This window comes from Pinus tabuliformis, chromosome X, assembly GCF_031772625.1.
Source record: "Pinus tabuliformis cultivar Carrire ecotype Pingquan chromosome X, CPIR1, whole genome shotgun sequence".
NCBI classification, from domain to species: Eukaryota; Viridiplantae; Streptophyta; class Pinopsida; order Pinales; family Pinaceae; genus Pinus; species Pinus tabuliformis.
Genome location: NC_142308.1, coordinates 818,596,444 through 818,607,158, shown reverse-complemented (window position 1 = coordinate 818,607,158; position 10,715 = coordinate 818,596,444).

The following is a 10,715-nucleotide window of genomic DNA, read 5'->3' as shown; positions in this document are numbered from 1 at the left end:
ACTTGAAAAGTCGGTTCAAAAGGTTAGCTAATGCCAAACTTTACAGTTCGACTCTAAACTACGAATCAGTGAACCTAGGAACCGATGAGAAGCCGCAAAACGTTAATCTAGGCCAAGGCCTAGCTCTTGAAGAAAAATCAGCATATATCCATCTTCTACGACAGTACAAAAACGTCTTCGCCTGGAATTACGATGAGCTGAAGACTTACAACACTTCTATCATTCAACACACTATCCCCATGATTGACAACGAGAAACCTGTCCAGCAGAAGCTCAGAAAGATCCACCCCAACTTGGAAAGTCAGATAAAAACTGAGCTGAATAAATTGTTGAGAGCCAGATCTTCCCGGTCAGACATTCCAAATGGGTATCCAATATGGTACCCGTTAGGAAGAAAAACGGAGATATTAGAATCTGCATCGACTTCTGGAACCTCAACAAAGCTTGTCAGAAAGACAATTTTCCCCTCCCACCTATGGAGCAAATATTACAGGCAGTCGCAGGCTCAGAGTTAATGTCTTTCCTGGATGGATTTTCAGGATATAACCAAGTGTTGGTACACCCAGATGATCAGTTAAAAACCACCTTCCGAACTAAATGGGGTACCTACGCGTATCGGAAAATGTCGTTCGGTCTGATCAATGCCGGCGCTACTTTTCAAAGGGCCATGGACATCGCGTTTAAAGGTTTAGTCAACAAATCGGTAGTGATTTACCTGGATGATATAATTGTGTACTCCAAGAACCGAAACGACCACCTCAAATATTTGAAGCAAATCTTTCAAAGATGTTTAAGGTATGGGATCTCGCTTAACCCGAAGAAATCTTTTTTCGCTTTGAGTGAAGGAAAATTGCTAGGATTCATAGTGTCCAAATCTGGCATTCACATTGAACCTGACAGAATCAAAGAAATTTTCGAGATATCCATGCCCCATAACAAAAATACCATGCAATCTTTCCTAGGATAGATCAATTTTGTCAAAAGATTTGTCCCATATTTTTCACGTATTATTTCTCCTTTACAAAAAATGATAAAAAAGAATTCAAACTTTAAATGGGGTCTAGACGAGCACGAAGCGTTTAACTTAATCAAACAAGCCATCATCAACGCTCCATCTCTAGCAACCCCAAACTTTTCAGAGCCTTTTGTCTTATACACGTTTGCCTCAGAGAATTCTTATGCTGCAATCTTGACTCAAGCGAATCAAGAAAAGGTAGAAGCTCCGATCGCCTTCTTTAGCTCAAACTTACAAGGTGCTGAGCTGAAATATTCAGACGTAGAGAAACAGGCATATGCCGTTTTTAAAGCGATTAAATATTTCAGACCATTCTTGCTAAAGGCCCATACCAAGGTCATAGTACCGTTCCCAGCGGTAAGAAATCTCCTGATACAAAAGGATGTGGGCGAAAAGAGAGTGAATTGGATCACCGCCTTGCAAGAATACGACCTGGAGATCAAGCCGGCACACATCGTTCGGGGCCAAGGCTTCTGCAAGATGTTAGCTGGAGCATCGCAAATCCCCGAAAAATCGTCTGAAGAGGTACACCCGTATGAGGTAAGCCTAAACGACGCAGAATCATTATATGCTGACATCATTTATTTCCTGAAGAACGGGCATGCTCCATTTCACCTGGATCACATCAAGAAGAGAGCCCTGAGATTAAAAGCCAAACAATACCAACTCGTGAATGATGTCCTGTTTAAAAGAAATTATGATTCTATGCTTCTTAGATGTCTTGAGAAAACTGAAGCCGAAAAGGTTTTGCAGGAACTCCACGATGGACCAGCAAGTGGACACTATGCTGGAGAAGCCACTGCGCACAAAATCTTACGTGCAAGATACTACTGGCCCACGATGTTCAAAGACTCGTACAATCACGTAAGAAAATGCCAAGTCTGCCAGACTGTTGTAGGAAAACAAAAGAAGTCATCCATGCCACTGCAGCCGGTTAACATCGAACAGTCGTTCAGCCAATGGGGCCTGGACATAATAGGTGAGATCGTTCCTCACTCCTCTAAACAGCATAGGTATATCCTCACGGCAACTGACTATTTTACTAAATGGGTAGAGGCAGTTCCTCTCAAGACAACTAATTCTGAAAATATTATTGAATTCATAGATCAGTTTATCATTACTAGGTTTGGATTGCCAACGGCCTTAATATTCGATAATGCTTCATATTTTTCTGGAAATACCATGACTGAGTTCGCGCTCAAAAGAGGGTTCAAACTGAAGTATTATGCCAACTACTATCCGCAAGGTAATGGGTTGGCTGAATCAACGAACAAGAACCTAATCAGGATTATCAAAAATATAGTCGACCAAAACCAAAAGAATTGGCATAAAGCGCTAGTAAACGCCCTATGGGCAGACAGAATTACAAAGAAAGCCTCTATCGGCACTTCTCCCTTTAATTTAGTTTACGGGAGAGAAGCAGTTCTTCCTACTCACTTAGTCATTCCCTCCTTGTCCTTAGTACAATACATTGATGAAGTATCCACTTCTCCCTTACAACTAAGGCAAACGGAAATAATCAAGCTAGAAGAACAATGAGAATAGGCCAAGAAAACCCATGCTCACCACCAAGCACTGATAAAATCCTCTTTTGATTCGAACATAATGACCAGAAAAAACTTTCAGATGGGAGATTTAGTTTTGAAGTGGGATAAGGCACATGAAGAAAAGGGCAAACATACGAAATTCCAGAAGCTGTGGCTTGGTCCTTTTCAGATTGTAGAGGTCATAGGCCCGTCGACTTTTGTGTTGCAGGACTTAACAGGCAGAAGAGATTCTCTGCCTGTAAATGGACAAATCCTCAAAATGTATTTTCCATAGAAGGTTATCCTTCTAATTTTTGTAGGATAATTTTAGTTTTATTTTAGTTTTATTTATTATAAATATGGTTGGTTGTGAATGATCATAAATTGTATTTATGAAGAATATACCATTTCTCTATCAGATTTTGATTTCACTTGTATAAATAGTAAAACTTTTCGAAAAATCTGACTTTTATTATTGACAGATAGAGTTAACTTTAGCCTGAATATGATGTTAGTTTCAACTTCACAAAGAAATCTGGGATGAAAGTAACTTTTGGCAAAAAATTGTTTTATGCCAACGCAATGAAAAGTATCATCAATAGCAAAATAAGTATTCTCTGCAAAGCTGCTGTTCTTAAAACTCTATTATTGCCGTCCAGAGCTTTCTTAAGAAAAAACAATGACTTCCTCCCTGTTAAGGAAAATCGCAGCATCCAGAGAAACAATCCAAGAAAACACTATATCTCAAAGAATAAGAGGTCTCATCACGAGCCGGCTTATCATGATCACAGATATTATAACTTGCTGACTTTGCCACTACTGTCTATCAAAACAGGGCAACGACTCAAGATTGTTGCAATCAAAAGACAAGGGGTCTCATCGCGAGCCAGCTTGTTCAGCAAAAGTGTAAATCAAGTGAATGACTGTGTCATAATTTGGCCACCAAACCAAGACATTGTTCTTTAGAGAATAAAAAAATAAAAAAAGAAAGAAAAGTGTCAAAAGGATTTTTCTCTAGAATGTTGTAAATAACCGCAAGCAGGAAAAAGGATCATTGCTGGATAATATGGTAACCCTGTCGAGGCTATGGATGCTTGCGGGCAACAGAGGCTCTACCTACGACAAATGAGCATACTTTACAAAGCCAGTATGCAGAGAAGACCTTATTTTGTCTTTGAAAAGACTGAGTAATGTCTAGGTGTGAATACAAGAAATGACCCAGAGGAAGCAAACAATCGGAATGAAATAAAAAGTTGTGACGAAACATCATTGACAGGATAAGGGGTAATACTCTATCCGTCCATAACAAAATTTGGACATAAGAAAATTTTTTCTGTTTTGGAAGTGAAAATGCAATAGAACAAGCAGAGATAACTGGTTCTTCACAGTGAATCGCCATTGTTGTGGTCACCAACAACCCCCCCTCTTTTCTTGATATTAGCAATAACATCGAGCAAAGGGGGGACCCTGAACAAAAAATCCCAAAAAATATTTTGTTAAATTTTTTGTATTTTTCTCCCTAAGGCTTAAATCGCATCGCAAAGAAAGGTTGAAGCATTACTTAAAGCGCGAAAAGTAAAACTGCGAAAGAGCGACGCGAAGTTCATCGCGTCGCATGCATCTCAAACGCGCTCTAAAAAGAGGACCTCCAAGAAGCGCCGATCGCCGATATGCGACATCGCACATCGCAAATGTCATGCTATGGCACCATGAACCATTGAATAAAATCTGCGATTTGCGATCCGCGATCTGCGATCTGCGATGACTGCGATCTACGATATCAGTAAACTGCGATCTGCGATCTGAAAAGACTCATCACATGATAAACCCAAGACCAAGCGCGCGCCTTAAAGGAAATTAATGACCGCATGCTTGAGTATCAAGGAATCATTGCATCGCATTTATCGAAGAGTCAAGTCATGATGCATGTCAAGATTATGCATTCATTAGAGTTTAATACTTTTATGTCAATCTTTTCATTTCCCTTCTTCTTTGCGTAGACTGCAAGACACGCAACTGATATAAATCTATATGCAGGAAACATCTGAGAGAAAGGGGAAAGCGCCAATCAAATAGCAGAGAGAAGATGCCTCCGCAAACGAATGCCGCATGCAGCAGGACCGCGGATTACAGACTATCAGACAATCGGCACTGATGAAATTAGACTATCTAGGACTTAGAGTCAAAGGCGCAAAAAAGCAGCGTGTTCACAAAAGATCCTGAAGCTCAGACTTGGTAAAGCAGAGAAAGAAGCGCATAGGAAGGAAGACGCTCTAGAAAAACCTGGAACAAAGAACGGAAACAATCCTTGAAACAGGGGGATGTCCATACAGTGCGACTCTTAACCCACTCAGTCATTCGCACGACCGGAAACTGAAACAGCAACAGCAAAATCAGTTCGAGAAGAACCTAGGTTGTGCTAAGTATACACGCGGCGAATACACCCAGCTAGAGAAAGGTTTTCGAAAATATCTTCTGGTCTGTCAGAAGGAGGTGCCAGCTCTTGTTATTTCCACTTTTATCTCCCAAGCAAAAGAAGAAGGCAGTCAGCCGACTCTTCCCAGGAAAGCGTTGCGCAGTTGACAACACTAAAGAGAATATACAGAAACGGTCAGCAATTAGATTTAAAGTTTTAGAAATAAATTTGCTTTTAGTAAAGGGCGGTCATTTGAATCCGATTCCCTAAATTCGTGTAATTAATATCAATTAGCTAGTAGTATTTAACCCTTCTCATGGCATTTGGAGAAGGGTCCGGAAATCTGTCAAAAAACTTGTCCTCAGAACATGCACTTCTGCACCCTCAGAGGAGGTTTTCGATGAATGGATGGATCGAGATTTATTTATGTTTGCATTTTAATGTCTGTTACTGATGTTTCACTTCTGTACTCTTAGCAGATATTAGAACAAGTAGAAGTAAATCATTATTGCTTGAAGTTTATTAGTGAAATCAGTCATAAATGGTACTTTTATCTCTTGACTAAATTCTGCTAGTATCCCTAAAGTGATATACAACTGAGTTCTTTATATGTTACTGTATGAATGTCTGTATTACCATTTGGCACTTCTGTACGGTGGAGTCATTTATTTATGCTTGACGTATAGAAAACTGATTATGCGATATGTTGTTCACAACTACTCTGCCTAACTTCTTATGCAGAATGGTTTATCTTTATCGATTTATATTATGATAACTGTTGAATGATATTTATTACCAGTTGTTATTAGAAATCTTTCTAGATCGCATAACAAAAGAGAACACCCCGGGTTAGCGTAGATTAGATGTATTGTTCCTCTTCATTAGATCACATTAGTATAGAAGTAGTTTAGCTGTTAGAATTAAGACTAGTTCAGGGAAACCTTTTAGATTAATATCACCAAACTCTACACACACAAGCACACCCTTCACATTGGGAAACTGGTCCCATTACCCCCAGTCGGACCCGCTACTCCAAACGGGCAAGGAGCGGCCAACCAAGTTCCGGACCGGGTGGGTATCCCCCTTGTTGTTGACCCGACTTCGGGGCCCTCAACAGGGGGCAACCTCCAATAGAGCAGAGCTCGACTACAAAATAAGACACGATGCTCCTCGCAGGGAGTCTCTATCCTTTATATATGACTCATACATGCAATACCACGGGCCAATACTGTGGGTTTGATTAATACCATCTATCTAATACTACTGCCCATTTGCAACTAACTGTGGTTCCATCATTAATTGCAGATTAACCACTTACAATTATTAATATGGGCTTTATTGACTCTTGACTATGATATGATCTCATTACATAAATAAGGGGGTTAGGGTGGGACCCTAACAAATTTCTAGAAGCATTAGAAAGTAATATCACACGAGTTGTGGATCATTGGATTGATTGCACACTTGGAAGTTTTGTTACTGAGTTCGTGGTTGATCGAACTATCAACTATGGCGAAGGAGAACGTAGGCTCTTCAAGGGACTGTGAGGAAAGTATCTGAAATCATTGAAAACATGGATTAAAATGTTCTTATGTAAATAGAGGGTTACACAATTACCTTGATGTTTAAAGCTATGGGAATTTGTAAATTCTTCAGAAGAAATGAAGGAATGAGCTTAGAGTACAGTCCGCTGATCAAATCCCCATCTAGTGACGACAAAGGGACGATGTTGAATACATCGCGAAGTGCAGTACAATTTTTAAGAAGGGTTTCCCAAGGATACCTCATCCATCCATTCCGCCTCCACCTCCACCTCCACTTCCACCATTCAACATGGTGAACGCGATTCAGGTGTCAATTTTTATAGGAATAAGGAGAGAAGGCCCTAAATAGTTTTGGTTTATTGTACGAGTTGTATGGACGACACAACAGATTAAGGATGATAACGTCAAGAAAGTGGAACTGGTCATAGACTTACAAGATCGAGCATTGATATGGTACATCAAGTACTGCATTGATAACCCCAATGTGACATTATATGAGACCCAGAAAGCTCTAAACAAGGAGTTTAGGAAGCCTAAGTTAGAGGCACAGTCGGTGACTAAGTTTAAAGAAATTCGACAAAAGATAGATGAGTCAACCTGGGATTTTGATCAAAGGTTGAAATGCCTAATCACGCTAGCCAATATGGTGATTACAGATTCCCAACATCAAGGCTAGTATATCCTGTCTCTCTTATCACACTTAGGATTGTCGATGTCACAACAAAATATAGCAATGCAATCAAAAGCTTGAGAAATTGCAATGAGGTTGGAAGCCACACCCATACGAGATACAAACATTGGATTGCAACAAATTCACTCACAACTAAAAAGCCTGTGTTTGGAGTTGCAAAGCCTGAAAAAAGGAAAGGAAGCCTAGCCGAAGGTGTGCACTGAAGTCTGGTGCTTGAAATGAAAGGGCCATGGGCACGATAATGACCATTGTCCGATTTATATGAACTACCTTATTGGGGGAGGGTCGGTTCCCCTAAAATCGGAGAATATAGTTGGGCCAAGCATGGGAGTTGTGCCATGGTGTGCTATCTATCAGGTTATAGGACAACATGTGACTAATAATTTCCATTTACTATAGAAGTTTTTATAGACCCCCCAACAGTTGTTTTGCAAATTTGTAAATTTGTAGGACACGACGAACACCATTGTAAGAGTTATGAGCTCATGATGGATAGAACCACTACCTTCCGAATGTAGGTAGAAAAATAGCCTTAGGATCAGGGTGCAGGAGCAACATGCAGAGGATTCCAAGGCCGAGGACAAGGAAGAGGGGGCAGAGCTGGAAAAGGATGGGGGTAGATAATTTTCTATAATTGTGGTGAAGTAGGACACTTTGCGTGAGATTGTCCAAACCCCATGCATCCATCATGTTAATATTCTAGACAGTTCGACCATGTGATAGAGGAATATCTGATCCTTATAGAAAAAATGCAAGAAAATAAGACGCAACCCCAAAAACCTATGCAGAACATCCAGATGATCAGAACAGAGCCTCGTGAAGAAGATCATAGCATAAATATAGTAACAAGAAGTGGTATGTCCACTCATACAGATAAGGGCAAGTAGCCTGAGACTGATGGGTGGGTATGCAAGGCTGCTGATAAACAAATAGAATTTGATCTTAATTGAGCTAAAGAGACCTTCATGGAAGCAAAGTAGAACTTTGTTGAGGCCTCCACCTCAAGAAGCTAGGAGAAAATGTCGAAAACTAGTACAAAACAAGAGGTAGATCCTTTAGTATTAGATACTTTTCTAAAGACCTGTATGAAGTTGTTGCACGATAAGAAATTCATAGAAGGACTGCAAGAGTTAATTGAAAATTGCACAACTGAAGAAAAGACCCCTGCTGAATAATGCATCGTGAGAAAAAATGGTAAGCATAAGAAGTGAACAAGGTGCGAGATGAGGCTGACAGTGCAGATAGGTGAATATGAAATGGACCAAGTCATCTTGGATTTGGTTTTTGATGTGAATGTATTTCCCAAGTAGACGTGGGAAAGGATGGGGATACCTATGCTATATTGGTCTCCTATCCAGCTGCGCATGGCTAATCAAAATAAGATTATTCTGATGGGGCACTTATATGGTGTAACAGTTGACATTGAGGGCGCAAGGGTGCTGGATGACTTTGAGGTCATTGAAATAATGAATGATAGTAACCTATACCCCGCGCTATTGTGGATTGACTGGGATTTTTATATGGACGCGTTAATCAACTTAAAGAAGCGAAAAATGACATTTGAAAGAAAGGTGCTTAGGGTTGTAATGCCACTAGACCCTACTGATGGAGTGTGTGATACTGAACCTATTCATGACTTTCCAGAAGATGATGATGATCTGGATCAGATATACAAGATCATAGCGCGAAACAAAGATTGGATCAATCCTATGGCAGATGGATGAATTGCATGGGACGAGGATAGTTCGTATACCTTAGACTCAGATTAAGAGCTTGAACACTCGCAAAATCGATTGCATGAATTATCTATGTTGCGTTTCAATATGATGGCCAAATCACTATGGTGTGTCTCAACTGAGGTAAGGAATCTTCCACATTATGATGGTTTGACTGATGTGGATCTATTTTTAGATTAATTTAAATGGGAAGTACCTAAATAACATTGCTTCCAAGCACTGGAGTTGGCACTGCACACTACGCCTGCCCGTTGCACAAGGAGAGCTTCACTAGATGGAAGGAATATAGAATAATGATGAGATTAAGGTTTGGGTATGCTAATACCCGGATGACAGAAACGTACAGTGGGAAGGATGATCCTCACGATCATTTGGCATGGGGAATGGAACCACAACAAAAATGGGTGCACATTTTTTGTCATGCATTAGATACAATTGCAATGAATTGGTATTTGGAAATGGAGCTTCACCATGGGAAAATTGAAGGGAATATCTTAAGAGAGAGTTTCTTGTTGGCTTTCAACTTTGATGATGGGTTTGAATGCATTTTTGAAGCACTCTAGAAGATAAAGGCAGATATATTCAGAACGTGTAAGGAACTGGTCTAATGGGCTCGGCCAGATTGGAGTACACAACTGCGCCATGCGCTGGAATGTTACAATGTGACTACTAAAGGGGAAGAAGAAGACCCATAGAATATTAACATTCCAAAGACAGAAGAGTTGGGTTGTGTTATATTCTTTCCACTACTAGCCCATGTAGTTAACCGGGGGGTTAGAAGGGGGGTGGACCCCCCCTTCGTTACGTAGCGGGAGGGGTCACAGGGGGTTTGAGCGGTGCAGGTAACCCCACTTTATGGGGTCGAGGGCAGAGCCCCAGAAAATTTTGTTTTTGGACCTTATATTAGGTTGGGCAGACCTACCTATGGTTTTGTGCATGATTTTTCGCACATGGTTTTGGACGTGATGGTTTTCGGTCCATAGTATTAGATGCTTCAGCATGTATAAATATGTATTGTAACATTGGAAGGAACATAATGAAAAATCAAGCTGGTAGTCCCGGTTTTGGGATCCAGGGGAAAATCTCTGAGTATATGTGTTTTATGTGTTATGCTCTCACATTGTTTATTTTCTATGTTTTAGAATTCGTATGCAGGTAATTTTTATACGGGGTTAAGACCTACATTTGGTGTTAGAGCTGTTTTGGCTTCAAGGGGACACTTTGTTGCTGAGGGGTTTCGCTCAGGCCTGTGGTAGACCCTGTTCAGTGGGTGATCCATGAGATCAATTCTAGTGGTAAAAGAAGATGGTGAGCAGTGGAAAGATAGAGATTAAGAAATTTAATGGTCAGAGTTTTGAGTTGTGGAAACTCAAGATGGAAGATCTGTTGGTGGATAAAGATCAGTGGATAGCGGAAGATGTGGGTAATAAACTAACGAGAGTGTTCAATGAAGAATGGAATAAGTTAGATCGGAACGAAAAGAGCACAATACAATTGTGTGTCTCAGATTCAGTATTAATGAATGTATTAAGGGAAGCTACAGCTAGGGCTTTGTGGGACAAGTTGGGGACTTTGTACTTTAAAATTTCAGATGAAGATAAGTGCATCAGTTTTTTATTGTTCTCTACCAGATTCGTGGCATAGTTTGGTTATTGCAATAGGTAGCAATGCAACTACCTTGTAGTTTGATGAAATAGTCTCATCCTTGCTGATGTAGGAGATGAGACGGAAAAATATGGAGAGCCAGAATGGTGATGCCTTGTTTGTATGAGGATGGTCCTAGAGCA